The sequence below is a fragment of the Bidens hawaiensis genome, unplaced genomic scaffold (assembly GCF_021521415.1).
Source record: "Bidens hawaiensis isolate Kalapana, Puna unplaced genomic scaffold, B.hawaiensis_p1.1 tig00002343_1, whole genome shotgun sequence".
In the NCBI taxonomy this organism is placed as follows: domain Eukaryota; kingdom Viridiplantae; phylum Streptophyta; class Magnoliopsida; order Asterales; family Asteraceae; genus Bidens; species Bidens hawaiensis.
Window position 1 is genome coordinate 1,931,041 of NW_027491127.1, and position 18,407 is coordinate 1,949,447.

General features: G+C 34.1%; 1 pseudogene; it reads right to left on the reverse strand.

The window, feature by feature from the left end:
* Positions 1-15,797: 15,797 nt before the first annotated feature.
* LOC143618878 (UDP-glycosyltransferase 73C4 pseudogene) lies at positions 15,798-17,291 on the reverse strand (annotated as a pseudogene).
* Positions 17,292-18,407: the final 1,116 nt, after the last annotated feature.

Sequence of the window (18,407 nt, forward strand, 5' to 3'; positions counted from 1 at the left end):
TTCAAATCTTTTCGGAGTGACTGATTGAAGATCAGTTCGTCGCAGCTCAGGTTTGGGATTTTCTTCCGGTTGGTATTCAATTTCAGGACCGTTAAGGCCTATTGGGTCTTTGTTTTCGACTAGAGTTTCTTGTTAAACTTCTTTCAAGAGTAAGCAATTGACAACCTGTTCATCGCAGCTCAGGTTCGGGATTTTCTTTCGATTAGTTTTCAAATTTAGGCTCTAATGTAGATGTCGTGCTCTAATAAAAAACAAGTATTTTAAAAGCTTAAATACCCATAACTAGTACATGTAAGTAAGGTCGTCTCCTCAGGGAATCAAAGGAAAGTGCAAGTAAGACTCATGACTTTAACTAATTAACTAGACAGGCATTCGATGTCAAGCGGTTTAGAAAAACTGATTTATACACACGATTACTTTGAATTATTTGTAAACAATTATGAGAAAATGATTCAGTTCAGGTTCAGGTAAAGCGATGACCAACTAATCACATATTCAGATAAATTGAATGCGCAGTATTTACTAGACCTAATAGTTGGGTTGTGAGGACAAACGATACCATAACCGAATTGTTGACACAACTGAAACCGGTCTACCCAATTACCAGTTTTATATTATGAAAACCAACTAAGTTGCAATGACTAACGATTATTAGTTCAATGACACAAGAGCTAACCATAAATGTTGATGAACTCAACCAGATAAGTGATGCAAGGATTGATAATAAAAAACAATAGTTATTTAAAAAATCAAGAGTAAATTACGATTTTCATCCTTGTGGTTTATCCAAATATGTTGTTTTGGTCCAATAGTTTCAAGTTTGCGATTCTCATCCCTGTGGTTTCATTTCACCTGCAATTAAACCCGAATTCATTAAACTCTTCACGTTTGGTCGTTAAACCCATCAGAGTGCCCCTCACGTGAGGGCCATTTTTGTTTCTTTTCTCCCTAAATAAACCCCAATCTTAATTCACAAGCCCCATCACGTTAGAGGCTGGGGTGTATTTGGGAAAAAAAAACCATGAAAATACAGCCCCACACGTGAAGAGCACGCTGATGGGTAACGGGATTAGTAAATTCGGGTTTAATTGCAAGTGAAATGAAACCACGTGGACGAAAATCACAAATTTGAAACTATTGGACTAGAACCGCAGATTTGGACAAAACATATGGACGAAAACCGCAGTTCACTCAAAAATCAGTTAACAAAGTAAACAAGATAAAATAACAAAACTCAATCAAGTTCTTAATCATTGAAACACATAGAATCTGATTAAACTTAGTTTGCACAAAACCTTAGCCTAAAATCAATACAATGGTTTTAGCCTGACATCGGCATATCGAATAACTCGCTATCTAATGAAAGGATGAAACATGTGATGAACTGACAAACCGGAAGCTTCGGATGTTGCAAAATTGTCCTAGGGCTTCTCTCTGGTTGTTGGAATAGAAGATATCTGGAAATACAGGCTGACACCTGATTATAATAAAGTTAGGTTTAATTTTCCGTCCTGTGTTGGTTCGCGTCGCGCGAAGGGAAAAATAGTTGGGAACCAATTCCAATTTCTTCCCATCGCGCGAAGAAACCTAACTACGTCCCTTCGCGTCACGCAAAGGGATCTTTTGACAGGGATTTCATTTTCTTCTTGATTTTTGCATTGGAATACGTGCCTAACAATTCCACACTTCTAAGTCTCCATTCAAAGCCCGTAAATCACCTCGATAAACCTTTTTAGCGTCCAATGACCTGTAACACTTAAACATGCTTGAAGTACCCACGTTCACAATATATTTAAACTAAAACTAAGCAATTTAGATAATAATATATATACGACTTTTACCCGACCATCACATCCCCACACTTGTCTTATCAAATAACGCTTCCCTTCCCTTGGATAAAACCAATGAGCTAAACCGGATTAAACAAACAACCCCTCCCATTTTTAGCGTCCAATGACCTGTAACACTTAAGAATGCTACGCACAAGTGTGGAAGATGGAGGTAGCAGAAATGAGAATGCTACGCTAGATGTGTGGGCACACAAGGTTAGACAGAATAAGAAACGTTGTGTTTCGGGAGAGATTAGGGGTGGCGAACATATCAGACAAGATAAGAGAGTGGAAATTGAGATGGTTTGAACATGTGAAGAGAAGACAGACGACGAATCCTACTATATCCGTAGAAAACATTACTATAGAGGGGAGGAGGGGTATAGGACGACCTAAATTGACTTGGGATGAGAGGATTATGCATGATTTGATAGACCTAAACCTCTCTGAGGACATGGTTAAAGATAGGAATTCTTGGAGAAATAGAATTAAAGTTAAGGATTGTTAGGGAGAAAGGAATACCTTAAGGCTTCTATTTACCTTATTTTGGTCACACACCATAATGGTATTTTGTTTTCATATATTATTATTATTATTAATTTTTATATTATTGTTGAACACTGATTTCCTCTATATTGCCTCATACGTATGTATTTTAGAGCTGAGAGTCTTTCTGGAAGCCACCTCTTTATCCCTTTGGATAGAGGTATGGTGTGCCTACATCCCACCCTTCCCAGACCCTACTTATAGCTTTGCTGTTTGTGGAACTTCACTGGGTGTGATTAATTGATTGATTATGTCTTAAAGCAAAGTACACTGAAAAAAATTAACTATTCTTTTACCTTCATCTTCTTTAATTTATATATCATATTTCAATTTTTATTGAAACAATGGATAGGTAATGTTGTTGGGTAAAAATAGCAAAATAAACACAGTTAATGCTTCCCAATGCTTTACACGATTTAAATGCAAGAGATAACGTTCTTTACACGATTTCCCAATGTTTTACTTAGTCACAATCATCAGAAAATCTTAACCAATAATGCTTCCTTTCCCTTGGATAAAACCAGCAAACTAAACCCAATTAAACTAACAGCCCCACCCATTTTCCATCCCAATAAAATCTTGGAAACACAACTGATTTCTACCAATCTAAAAGAAAACCAACATTAACAAATGCATATATCATTCTTGTAAAGCCAACAAACCCAACAACATTATGTATCCATTATTTCAACAAAATCTGAAATATATTTAAATGCCTTGCAGCTAAGTACACCGAAATAAAATTAACTATTCTTTGTCTTGCAGCAAAGTACACTGAAACAAAATTGACTCTTTTACTTTCATATTCTTTAATTTAAATAATATTTCAGTTTTTGATAAAACAATGGATAGGTAATGTTGTAGGGTAAAACCAACAAACTAAACCCAATTAATGCTTACCATTGCTTTACAGGATTTAAATTCAAGAGATACCATTCTTTACAAGATTTCACAATGATTTTACTTAGTCATAATCATTAGAAAACCTTATCCAATAATTATTCCCTTCCCTTTGATAAAACCAGCAAAATAAACCCAATTAAACTAACAACCCCACCCATTTTGCATCCCAATTAAATCTTGGAAACACAGTAGATTTCTATCAATTTAAAAGAAAAACCAACATTAATAAAAACCAAACACAACAACATCACCTATCCATTGTTTCAACAAAAACTGAAAATATTTAAATGTCTTGCAGCAAAGTACACTGAAACAGAATTAACTCTTTTACCTTCATTTTCTTTAATTTTAATCATATTTCAGTTAGTTTTGAAATAATGGATAGGTAATGTTGTTAGGTAAAACCAGCAAACTAAACCCAATTAACGCTTCCAATGTTTTACATGATATAAATTCAAGAGATAACATTCTTTACACGATTTCTTAATGCGTTTTCTTAGTCACAATCATCAGAGAATCTTATCCAATAATTCTTCGCTTCCCTTGGATAAATACAACATACTAAACCCAATTAAACTAACAACCCCACCCATTTTGCATCCCAATAAAATCATGGAAACACAATTGATTTCTCACAATCTAAAAATAAGCCCATCATTAATAAATGAATATATCATTTTTGTTATAACACCCGTCAAATTTCTTGCAAAATTTTCAACTTATAAAGTTGAAGGGCAAAGTGTAATAACCGACACAAGAAGTCGGTGTGAAAATGTAATATAGTCATTGTTTAAAAAAAATGCAAACATACTTTAATGTTGAAGTATCATTAAATGAACGTTTGGTAACAAAAGAGACCTTTCAAGTTGTTAAATGCGTAAACGAACATTCATAATTATTAGTTAAACAAATCATATATATTGTTATCCCTATCAATATAAATATAATAGTAGTTTATTTTTAATAATACAAAACATATTAATATATATGTGCGTAAAATTAAAATACAATTAAATAAATACATATTTTGTTAAATAAGTAATGAACTTATATTTAGGGGTCTCTTTATATATGTTTTCCTATTTGAGAAACCATATAAACATGACAAACAAAAAAAATTGTTAAGTATTGCTAAAAAGATGGATGGATAAGTCTTACTATGATAACTACATCCATTTGAATTTAAAGTACATATAATAAAAATCAAAATTTACATAAAATTCTTTAATTGCCACGATATAGGTTACATGCCACTAGCTTCTTTCACATCTCCACGTATGAAAGCAAGTGGGAACAAGTCGGCTTATTCCATTCTTCATTATATAATGAGTGTGTGCTTTCTTATAAACTAAGAATTAGAAGAAATAATTAATATTAGGAATTGTGATGTCAAAGAGAATTAGTGAGTGAAATAAAAGAGTCTCTCACCATCAAAATCTATAGAACAATAGAAAACTAGAGTATAAACCGAAAGTTGGGTGGTGCTATGGCGTTACTATGACTCAAAATAATGGGCGGCTCAACGGACCGCCGCCGAATTTATGAAGGTATGTCGAGGCTCATTTATAAATAAATTCGCCATCACAACTTTTCGCTATGCTTTGATTAATGTGTCCTGACATCCCGACAAGCCGGGGAATCCCGAGGCTCGAAGTCCGCGCCATCCCGACGTCACTTCGGGGTTTTGACATTCCACGCCCCCACACCTGAAGTGTAGTAGAATTGTTGTCCGATTCATTCAAGCCTAGGCATTTAACTTCAAGTACCTGTGTGATGTAGGAGTTGTGTATAAGTTATTATATTATTATTATAAATGGCTTAGACCATAGTCGGGGTATAGCCCGAACCTTGATTACTATTCAGAATCATATAATTTTTCTTAAGCGAAACTTATAATTAAAATAGTATTTATTTATTATTAATAAATATAATATTCATTCAAGCTTAGGCATTTAACTTCAAGTACCCGTGTGATGTAGGAGTTGTGTCTAAGTTATCATATTATTATTATAAATGGCTTAGACCATAGTCGGGGTATAGCCCGAACCTTGATTACTATTCAGAATCATATAATTTTTCTTAAGCGAAACTTATAATTAAAATAGTATTTATTTATTATTAATAAATATAATATTCAAGAGTATAGTTAAATTAATGTTTCTTTTTGAAGAAGAAACTCAGTATAGACGTTTCTTCTTCAAGAAGAAACGTAACATATAATTGATAAATAAACAAGAGAACTAAAGGTCCAAATGCTTTATATAAACAAATGTTTTTATCAAGGTTAAAGCTATACAAAACGGACTAAAGGTCTAAAGCTAGATCGATGATCTAGATATTTATACAAACGGTTATTCTCGTACTATAGGTCCGAGGTAACAAAACAAGAAGCAGAATCAGAAAACAGGAATCAGTAACAGAAACTGATTATAAACAGAAAAGTGAATACGCCCCAAACCTTTTATAATGAGTCTGAATGTTTGCATAGGATTTACGAATCCTTAAAACTTTGTGTTACAATAATAAGAAACGGACACTCTGATTAAAAGTATACATGTGTCTGGATCCAAACATACATGGTGACTCGGCATTTTCCCGAGGCCATGCATATCATCAACATGCCTCTGAAGGTCTACGGGGCTATTCAGAGAAATGATATTGTGTATATAATTAATTGTACATGGTACTTAGGGTAATTTGATCCCAATTTAGTTGGGTGCCTAATGAGTAGTCACAAAGGTATTATTGTTGTTTTCACAAAGGTGTTGAAAAGAGATTTTAGAGTCAGCGTTATTCACCAGCTTTGTGCTGACGTATTTCCCACCCATGTTACAGGGAAACAAGAAAAGTTAGAACAGAAAAGCAGGAAGGAATAGAAGATTGGAGTTATAGTCATTAGATGCTATCTGATGGCTTAGATATTTTATTTGAAAATATTATGAAAGAGTTATGTTTTATAAATGTATTTAAAATATCAAGCGGGTATTTAAACCCGAGATTTTAATAAGTTTTCAATATAAATATTTAAAGACTTCCGCTATAATCCACAACTCTGATTTATTTACAAAACAGGTACCAACTATTGGTCACACGTCTAGACTCTAAAGTGGGATGTGACACTAGTAGGCCAACCAAACCTAGCAACATTACCTATCCATTGTTTCAACAAAAACTGAGATATATTTAAATGTCTTGCAGCAAAGTACACTAAAACAAAATTAACTATTCTTTTACCTTCATTTTCTTTAATTTAAATCATGTTTAGTTTTTGATGAAACATTGGATAAGTAATGTTCTTGGGCAGCAAATTAAACCCATTTAATGCTTCCTAATGCTTTACACGATTCAAAATCAAGAGATAACATTCTTTACACGGTTTCTCAATCCTTTTACACAGTAGCAATCACTAGATAATCTTATCCAATATTGTTTCCCTACCATTGGATAAAACCAACAAACTAAACCCAATTAAACTAACACCCCACCCAATTTTCATCCCAATAAAATCTTGGAAACATAATTGATTTTTACCAGTCTAAAATAAAACCTACATTAATAAATGCATATAGCATTCTTTGTAAAGCCAATCAAACCTAACAACATTACTTATCCATTGTTTCAACAAAAACTGAAATATATTTAAATGTCTTGCAGCAAAGTACACTAAAAAAATTTACTATTCTTTTAATTTCATTTTCTTTAATTTAAATCATATTTAGTTTTTGTTGAAACAATGGATATGTAATGTTGTTGGGCGGCAAACTAAACTCATTTAATGATTCTCAATGCTTAACACGATTAAATTCAAAAGATAACATCCTTTACACAATTTCCCAATGCTTTTACTTAGTCACAATCACTAGAGAATATTATCCAATAATGCTTCCCATTCCTTTGATAAAACCAGCAAACTAAACCCAATCAAACTAACAACCTCACCCATTTTGCATCCCAATAAAATATTGGAAGCACAATTGATTTCTACCAATCTAAAAGAAAACCAACATCAATAAATGCATATATCATTCTCGTAAAGCCAACCATGCCCAACAACATTACCAATCCATTTTTTCAACAAAAATTGAAATATATTTAAATGTCTTGCACCAAAGTACACTGAAACAAAATTAACTATTCTGTTATTTAAATCATATTTCAGTTTTTATTGAAACAATGGATAGGTAATGTTGTTGGGTAAAAATAGCAAACTAAACCCAGTTAATGCTTCCCAATGCTTTACACGATTTAAATTCAAGAGATAATATTCTTTACATGATTTCCCAAAGCTTTTACCTAGTCACAATCATCATAACATTTTATCCAATAAAGCTTCCCTTCCCTTAGATAAAACCAGCAAACTAAACCCAATTAAACTAACAACCCCACCCATTTTCCATCCCAATAAAATCTTGGAAACCCAATTGTTTTTTACCAATCTAAAAGAAAACCAACATTAATAAACGCATATATCATTCTTGTAAAGCCAACACACCCAACAACATTACGTATCCATTGTTTCAATAAAAACTGAAATATATTTAAATATCTTACAGGGAAGTACACTGAAAAAAATTAACTATTCTTTGTCTTGCAGCAAAATACATTGAAACAAAATTAACTCTTTTCCTATCATCTTCTTTAATTTAAATCATATTTCAATTTTTGTTGAAACAATGGAGAGGTAATGTTGTTGGATAAAACCAGCAAACTACACCCAATTAATGCTTCCCATTGATTTACACGATTTAAATTCAAGAGATAACATTCTCTACACGATTTCCCATTCTTTTACTTAGTCACAATCATCAGAGAATCTTAGCCAATAATTCTTCCCTTCCCTTGGATAAAACCAACAAACTAAACCCAATTAAACTAACAATCCCACCAATTATTCATCGCAATTAAATCTTGGAAACACAGTTGATTTCTACCAATTTAAAAGAAAACCAGCATTAATAAATGCCTACATCATTACTCTAAAGCCAGCCAAACCCAACAACGTCACCTATCCATTATTTCAACAAAAACTGAAATATATTTAAATGTCTTGCAGCAAAGTATGTAATATCTCAAAAAATACAATATTTATTTTGGGTTAAAAATGTCAACTTTGAAAATAGAAAGACCTAAAAATATTTTAATAATAAATATGGTAAATGAATAATATATATAGTGTAGGTCCCAAAACGACCACCGAACGGTTTTGCTCTCGATAAGCGTGTCGAGACGGGTGTGGTAAATCAAACGATCGGACAAAAATATAAAGATAATAAGTATAGTGAACGACTCCGTAATCGGTAAAAAATTAATAACATTAAACTAGAACCGACCCACCCAAGGTGAGCTCCCCTTGGGTGGTGATTTACATCTTACAAAACACACACTATAAAAGAAAACAAGTTTCCTATTTATAGCTAAACATATTCTAGAAGATCCCCTCCCGTTGAAGTTAAACGCATGTTGAAGCACTCGTTTCGTGTCCGGTTTCCTCGATGGCTTTAATTATTTTCTTGACCATAATATAATTAACGGTTTTCGTAATTTGATATTGCAAACCACACTTTTTGGCCTTACATATAGATTATATTAAATTGGAAGAATTCCATAATTAAGGAAATGGGGGGAATGAAATCCATCCCACATAGAAAGGAAGAAAATGGAACTACTTCACATAGGTTTAAATAAGGATAATAAAGTTCATCTTGCATGGAAAGTGGAAAACTTTTGGAAGCTTTTTATAAGAAGAAGAGTTTTCATAGTAATATTTTTATATGATATGCATGCACCAGTGGTCCTAGCGGAGGGTGCGAAGCACCCAACACACATGCGCTCGGGCGATGGGCGCAATGTAGCGCTTTTATGGCGCACATTGCACTTCGCATGCCCGTCACGATACGCGATCAGCCAAAATCAACCCGTCATCGCGGTGGTCTGATAGACCGAGACACGTGTTCCGCCACGTGTCCCCACATGGCACCAAGTGTCAGGCCACGTAGCATACGTGGCAAGGCTACTGGTGACGCGACGAGGCTAGTCGCGATACGCAATGGCCTACCAAAGGTCAATCGCGTACCGCGATGGATTATTATATTGAAAAATCGGCTGCCTGATCCATCACGATACATGATGGATCATTTTCAAGACCCATCGCGTACCACGACGGGTCAACTGATCAACCCTATAAATAGGGCGACCAACCTTCATTTTTCATCATCCATCCTTACTCTCACTCTATAATTCTCTCTCACTGCCTCATTATCCGTGCCCAACACCGACGATACCTCGAAGTTTGTGCCACCGAAAAGTAACCCGGCATTCTATCTCGAAGTACGTGCACGACCCAGCGACCGCCAACTTCGCCTCGATTTGCATGCCAAAAGAGTTGGTCAAAATTACCTCGAAAAGCGTGCGTGTGCGGAAGTGTTGCCCAAGAATCTAGGTGATTACTAAGCAATTCAAGGTAAGGGTTCTGCCCGAATAAAATATTATTATAATATTAAATTAAGCTTAGACACTGGTCGAGAGTATATACTCGATACCTCGAAAGAATAAACAAACAAAAATATAATAAGAGATATGAATAATAAATAATTATGTGTTAATAATAAAAATATTATTTAATTTCTTAAATAAAGAAAATATACATTTCTTCGAGAAGAAGAAACGTAGTGTTAAGAAAAAGATGATTTGAACTAAGGTTCAAAAAGAAAAGATAATCAAGGTAAAAGAATATGCGAATAAGACTAAAGGTCTTAAGCTAGATCGTTGATCTAGTAATAAAAATGGTTATACTCGTACTATAGGTCCGAGAAAACAAGAAAGACAAACTCAATCAGCGAAGTGAAGTTGATCAAACAAAATGTGAATACGCCCCAAACTTTTATAACTAGTTTAATCGAGTCAATTAAGTTGATTACATGAGATTATGTATCTCTAAAACGTTATAAACAAAACTAATCTCTAGCCCTCAAGCTATCGTGTACTTTTGTCTGGATCCTTTCATATGTGATTATACGGTGGTGACACCGCGCCACATCTGGTTATGCCTTCGCCATGACGAGCCGGACCTAAGTAATATCCGATAGAGTGGAATCATATGTATACTGATGGTAGCTAAGTAATCTCGAACGATGCAGTGTTTGCTGAGCGGTTTCGAGTTAAGCTTAAGTTTATAATTGTGATTTAGTTTTTTTAACTTGATTATTCCAAATCCATGATGGGCCGAGACCCAAGTTATGTCTCGAGGGGTAATTAAGTAGATAAAATATTTTTGCGTCAACTTATTCACTGTTTTACAGGTAATGAAGATTAGATTCTTGGGAACGAAGTAGCCATTAGGCGATCTGATGGCTCAGATAAATCTTTTGTTTTATTAAATGTAAATGGTGGTTTTAAGGAACAATATATCTTTTGTAAACTTTAAACGTTTATTTTTATAATCCCGTGTTTTGAGTATATATAAATACGTTAATATTATATCCACGCCATTCCGCTAATAAACCAAAACTCTGATTTAATTATAAAAACGGTACCAACTATGAGTCACACGCCTAAGTTTAAAATGGGGTGTGACATAGTACACTAAAACAACATTGACTCTTTTACCTTCATTTTCTTTAGTTTTAATCATATTTCAGTTAGTGTTGAAACAATGGATAGGTAATGTTCGGTAAAACCAGAAAACTAAACCCAGTTAACACTTCCCAATGCTTTACACGATTTAAATGCAAGAGATAACGTTCTTTACACGATTTCCCAATGTTTTTACTTAGTCACAATCATCAGAAAATCTTATCCAATAATGCTTCCTTTCCCTTGGATAAAACCAGCAAACTAAACCCAATTAAATTAACAACCGCACCAATTTTGCATCCTAATAAAATCATGGAGAAACAATTATTTCTATCAGTCTAAAAGAAAACCAACACTAATAAATGCATATATCATTCTTGTAAAGCCAATCAAACCCAACAACATTATAAATCCATTGTTTCAACAAAAATTAAAATATATTTAAATGTCTTGCAATAAAGTACGCTGAAACAAAATTAACTATTCTTTGTCTTGCAGCAAGTACACTAAAGCAAAATTAACTATTCTTTAACCTTCATCTCCTTAAATTTAAGACATATTTAGATTTTGTTGAAACAATGGATAGGTAATGTAGTTGGGTAGCAAACTAAACCTATTTATTGCTTCCCAATGCTTTACACGATTAAATTCAAGAGATAACATTCTTTACACGATTTCCCAATGCTTTTACTTAGACACAATCATCATAGAATCTTACCCAATAATGCTTCCCTTCCCTTGCATAAAACCAGCAAACAAAACCCAGTTAAACTATCAACCCCGCCCATTTTGCATCCCAATATAATCATAGAAAAGAAAACCAACATTAATAAATGCATATATCATTCTTGTAAAGCCAACCAAACCCAACAACATTACCTATTCATTGTTTCAACAAATACTAAAATATATTAAATGACTTGCAGCAATGTGCACTTAAACGAAATTAACTTTTCTTTGGGTAAAACCAGCAAACTAAACCCAACTAGTGCTTCCCAATTATTTACATGAATCAAATTCATGAGATAGCATTCTTTACACGATTTCCCAATGCTTTTACGTATTCACAATCATCAGAGAATCTTATCCGATAATGGTTCCCTTCCCTTGGATTAACCGAGCAAACTAAACCCAATTATACTAACAACCCCACCCATTTTGCATCCCAACAAAATCATGGAAACACAATTGATTTCTACCCATATAAAAATGAAAACCAGCATTAATAAATGCATATATCATTATTGTAAAGCCAATCAAACCCAACAACATTGCATCTCCATTGTTGAAACAAAAACTCAAATATATTTAAATGACTTGTAGCAAACAACCCTGAAACAAAATTAACTATTCTTTGTCTTGCAGCAAAGCACACTAAAACAAAATTAATTATTCTTTTACCTTCATCTTCTTTAATTTAAATCATATTTCAGTTTTTCTTGAAACAATGGATAGGTAAAGTTGTTGGGTAAAACCAGCAAACTAAACCCAAATAGTGTTTCCCAATGCTTTACACGATTTAAATTCAAGAGATAACATTCTTTACATGATTTCGCAATGCTTTTACTTAGTCACAATCATCAAAGAATCTTATCCAATAATGCTTTCATTCCCTTAACCAGCAAACTAAACCCAGTTTAACTAACAATCCCACACATTTTGCATCCCAATGAAATCTTGAAAACACAATTGATTTCTACCAATCTAAAAGAAAACCAACATTTATAAATGCATATATCATTATTGTGAAGCCAATCAAACCCAACAACATTAATGTCCATTGTTTCAACAAGAACTGAAATGTATTTAAATGTCTTGAAGCAAAGTACACTGAAACAAAATTAACTACTCTTTGTCTTGCAGCAAAGTACACTTAAACAAAATTAACTCTTTTATCTTCATATTCTTTAATTTAAATCATTTTTAGTTTGTCCTGAAACAATGAATAGGTAATGTTGTTGGGTAAACCAAAAAACTAAACCCAACCAGTGCTTCCCAATGCTTTACACGATTTAAATTCAAGAGATAACATTCTTTACACGATTTCCTAATGCTTTTACGTAGTCACAATCATCAGAGAATCTTATCCAATAATGTTTCCCTTCCCTTGGATAAATCGAGCAAACTAAACCAAATTAAACTAACAACCCCACCCATTGTGCGTCCCAACAAAATCATGGTAACGCAATTGATTTCTACCAATCTAAAAGAAAACCAACATTAATAAATGCATATATCATTATTTTAAAGCCAACATAACCCAACAACATTATATGTCCATAGTTTCAACAAAAACTAAAATATATTTAAATGTCTTGCAGCAAAGTACACCGAAACAAAATTAACTATTCTAGGTCTTGCAGCAAAGTACAATTAAACAAAATTAACTTTTTTACCTTCTTCATTATAAAGCATATTTCAGTTTTTCTTGAAACAATGAATAGGTTGTTGTTGGGTAAACTAGCAAACTAAACCCAACTAGTGCTTCCTAATGCTATACACAGTTTAAATTCAAGAGATAACATTTTTTACACGATTTCTCAATGCTTTTACTTAGTCACAATCATCAGAGAATCTTTACCAATAATGCTTCCCTTCCCTTGGATAAACCAGCAAACTAAACCGAACTAAACTAACAACCAGGCCCATTTTGCAACCTAATAAAATCATGGAAGCACAATTGATTTTTACCAATTTAAAAGATAACCAACATTAATAAATACATCTATCATTCTTGTAAAGCCAATCAAACCCAACAACATTACATATCCATTGTTTCAAAAAATACGGAAATATATTTAAACGACTTGCAACAAAGTACACTGAAACATAATTAACTATTCTTTGTCTTGCAGCAAAGTACACTTAAACAAAATTAATTCTTTTACCTTCATCTACTTTAATTTAAATCATATTTTAGGTGTTTCTTGAAACAATGGATAGGTAATGTTGTTGGGTAAACCTGGAAACTAAAACCAACTAAAAACCAACTAGTGCTTCCCAATGCTTTACACGATTTAAATTCAAGAGATAGCATTCTTTACACGATTTCATAATGTTTTTACGTAGTCACAATCATCAGAGAATCTTATCCGATAATATTTCCCTTCCCTTAGATAAAACGGGCAAACTAAACCAAATTAAACTAACAACCTCATCCATTTTGTATCCCAATAAAATCATGGTAACACAATTAATTTCTACCAATCTAAAAGAAAACCAACATTAATAAATGCATATATCATTATTGTAAAGCCAACATAACCCAACAACATTATATGTCCATTGTTTAAACAAAAACTGAAATATATTTAATTGTCTTGCAGCAAACTTAAACAAAATTAACTATTCTTTTACCTTCATCTTCTTTAATTTAAATCATATTTCATTTTTTCTTGAAACAATGGATAGGTAAAGTTGTTGGGTAAAACCAGCAAACCAAACCCTACCGGTGCTTCCCAATATTTTACACGATTTAAATTTAAGAGATAACATTCTTTACACGATTTCTCAATACTTTTACTTGGTCATAATCATTAGAGAATCTTATCCAATAATGGTAGAGGATTATGCCAGTTTGGTGGGGAGTCCCACTTCAATCCTTGAGTATGGAGTTGGTTTAGAAAAAAGGTTTATAGTTTAGAAGTAGTTTAGGTTGTCGTAAAAAAACGATATTAACTAATAATAATGACTCAGCCCATTCACCTTAGTTAGTAAACTAAGCCCAACTCGTTTAACCATATAGTTACCTCCCAACTAGTTTACACTAGTTAAAAGTCCAAGTTCATGTTTTAGACTCTTACTTAGAGGTGCACAAATCGGGTATTATAAAAACCGGGTTCAGGTATGACCGGGTATTGAAAAATCTGGTATTAGTAACAATCGGGTCGGGTTCGGGTCGGGTATTGGCTTGAAAAACCATACCCTGTGTACCGGGTTCGGGTAGGGTATTGAACCGGGTCTTCAATACCCGGGTATTTGAAGACCCTATTTTCGGGTACTGAAAAAAACCCGTTTTATGGGTTTTGAATACCCTATTTTCCGGGTATTAAAAAAAAACCTATTTTCTACAGTTTTCTTCTATTAACGGGTCTGCTTCATTTTGTTATCCTAACTCCATTTTTTTGCATACAAACTTCAAGGTTCATTCAAACATACATAAACAACTAAACAATGATACAAAAAAACATATATTTTATGTGTTTTCAGTTGTTATTTGGTATATTAAAAGGTGTTGCTCTAAACAAGTATTTATATCATATACGTGCTTCAAAAAAGATCCGTCGGAGAACGACTATAGATCTGTGGACAGCCACACAAAAACATGTGAACAAGCACTAATATCCTAGCATGCAAAAAATCCGGTTCGGGTATGCAAAAAACCCGGGTTTCGGGTATAACTAGAACCGGGTTTCGGGTGTAGTTTAAACCGGGTTTCGGGTATACCTAGAACCGGGTTTCGGGTATTATCGGGTTTAGATCGGGTACGGGTTCGGGTTCGGGTTTCAACATTGAAAGTCATACCCTATCAGTACCCGTAGCTATCAGTACCCTACGGATAGGGTCGGGTTCGGGTATTAAAAACCCGGGTTTTAGAAAAACCGGTTCCGGTTTTTTTTTTGGGTCCGGTTCCAGGTTCGGGTTTTTTGTGCACCTCTGCTCTTACTTGTGTAACACATTAAGAAGTATTCTGCGCAATCAAAGTGTTGTGGCTCATTTACGATAACCTAACCCATTTATGTTATTGTGTTCGGCCCAAACCATATGGATTTGTAACCCAACTCAAGTTATCTAAACCGAGGTTTATCAATTGAATGTATTGTTATTTCAAACATTTGAATAGATTAATCACGTATATAACTAAAAAATATTTTACAAAAAAAAAGTTACACACTTGTAGCCTGTAGGTATGTGTTAACTCAACCCAACATGATATATTTCAACCTGGCCCATTGGTTAGATCAACAATCCTTAACTTAAACTGTTTGCATGATGCCTTATGTCTTGAATCAACAAGGTCAAGTTCAAGTGCGAAGACCCTCCCTCTTGTATCGCGTTATTAGCTATTATTCCAAGTTCTTTAGCTCTCTTCCGTCTCTCGTTTCCTTCAATCCCGTCGTCCATAACCTTCTCAATAGCCTTCTTAACACTCTCACTCTTAACTTTTACTCCAAACCGATCTTCTTCGCCCACGTGAACAACAGAATCAGCTCCAACACTAACACCAATCCCAAGTACTTGCACTACAAGCTTCTCATTAATAAACTGCTCTGCAAACTGCGGCCATGTGATCATGGGAACACCCGCAGAAACTGACTCTAGAGTCGAGTTCCAACCACAATGTGTTAAAAACGCTCCAACTGAAGGGTGGGACAATATTACCACTTGTGGGGCCCACCCTCGGATTATAAACCCCCTACTTTTAACCCTCTCCTCGAACCCACTTTCCGTTAACCATTCCTCGACCTCTTTCTCTCTATGAACCGATTTAATCACCCAAATGAACGGGTGGTTTGACGCTTCTAGGCCTAACCCAAGCTCAATAAGTTGAGGGGTGTTAATCCTCACAAGGCTGCCAAAAGAAGCATAGATTACCGAGTTGGGTTTGTGAGAATCAAGCCAGTTTAAGCACTCTTGTCCATCGATCGAGGCTATGTTTCCTCTTTGAGATTGAGCCGAATTGTCACTATCACATAATGATAACGGTCCGATACACCAAACTTTACCCCCTCTTAGCTTCTTATACTCATTAACATATTCTTGTTCTAGCTCCTCAAAACTATTAATCACCACACCATAAGCCCTCACTTCGGAATCCCTAGCACGCTGACGAAACTCACTCGTGTCAACTGAGCTCGGGTTAAACTCGGCTGGGAGCTGGCTTCTTGTGAACTCAATCCTATCAGGCAAACCCGGGACAACAAATGGTTGTGAGTCAGGCAAACCTTTAAACACCTCGGAAACATACAAATTATTGCAACATAACTCATTAAAACAGCTCATCCCATCAAACATGATTCTAGGAACATGATGCTTATCCGCAAAATCACCCGTCCAAGACATGTACTTATCCGAAATTACACAATTCGGACGAGGGTTTAGCGTTTCCCAACGTTCTTCCAACTTTTGTTGTAGCATGCCAATGGCAGACAAGAAGTTTGGGACAAAATCCATACTCGGGATCTTATCCGTGCTTTCACATCCTTCGGGTAAGCCAGCCTCTGCTGCTGGAAATGGGAGCTCAAGGAAACGGACGGGTAGTCCGGATTTGATGGCTTCGGTTAGTGTGGCGCTATAACGAGTGACGTTGAGAGGCGTGGTGGCGATTGTGACCATAACGTTGGGTTGTTTTGCTAGGAGTTTGGCCATGTCTATCATGGGAATGCTGTGGCCAGGGGCTATGTGAGGAACTAGAAGGAAGTGAAGTTTGTTGGTGGCCATGATTGATTGTTGTGTGAGTTTTGTTTGGTAAGATTTGGTATATTTATAGAAGAGAAATTATGGATCATTTATTAATAATAATAATAATAATAATAATAATAATAATAATAACAATAATAATAATATCTTGGAACGTGATATATGTTTTGAAAAGTATGAGTCAAGATCGTGAAAGGTTTGCTTCCTTGGTCTTTCATGGTCAGGATATAATCACGTGGTAAAAGAGAAGTAAAAGTCAACACAACACGTAACTAACATAGAAAGGTCAAAGTGGTTAAAAGAGACTAGACCATGAATTATTATTATTGTTTAATGATTTATGTTTGGGTATAATAAAATTCATTTTGTATTTTTTTATGTATAAAGGGAATGGAGGCTAAAAGAGTACATTTTGTTTTTTTTTCTTATCAATAAAGGGAATTGAAAAGTACACAAATGTATAAAAAAAAACTTATAGATAAAATCATAAATATGAAATACGAAACTATAAAAGTAGGCCTTTCTCTTGTGTTTTTAATTGTATTTCATTATATATTATTATTACTGTTAGTAGAATTTTAGTTACGCGAGTTTATTTAGGTTTTTGTTTTTAATTGTTTTTCTATTTTATACTTTGTAATGATTATAATGATTAAAAACTTGTGTTTGTGTGTGTGTGTTTGTTAGGTTCATTATATTTTTTAACACTTGGGCTCTTTCAATTGAGATGTATGCTTATTAAATTTTTAACGAACTAATATAAACGAAAACGAACATGTTAATTTTTTTAAACGAACAAACATGATTACAAATATTTGTCTTATTAAAAAAGGGCGGTTGATGTATGTGACGACGGTTGTTGATGCATGAGAGGGGAGGTTGACGACGGTGCGTGGTAATCGGAAATAACCGGTAAATGAAAAGGATAAACTAGCGACAGAGAACGACAGAACATGTAGAAAAGAGAAATTAAATTAGGCATTGATAATGAAAAAGTTTCACAAATAGATGAGATTTATACCTGTTTAAGGGTTATCCGGGTTTGGTAAAGACCCATGACCCGCGAAAATTATTGTTTGATTATGAAAGGATTTCACAAATAAATGAAATGTTATAACTCATTTAAGGACTATCTGG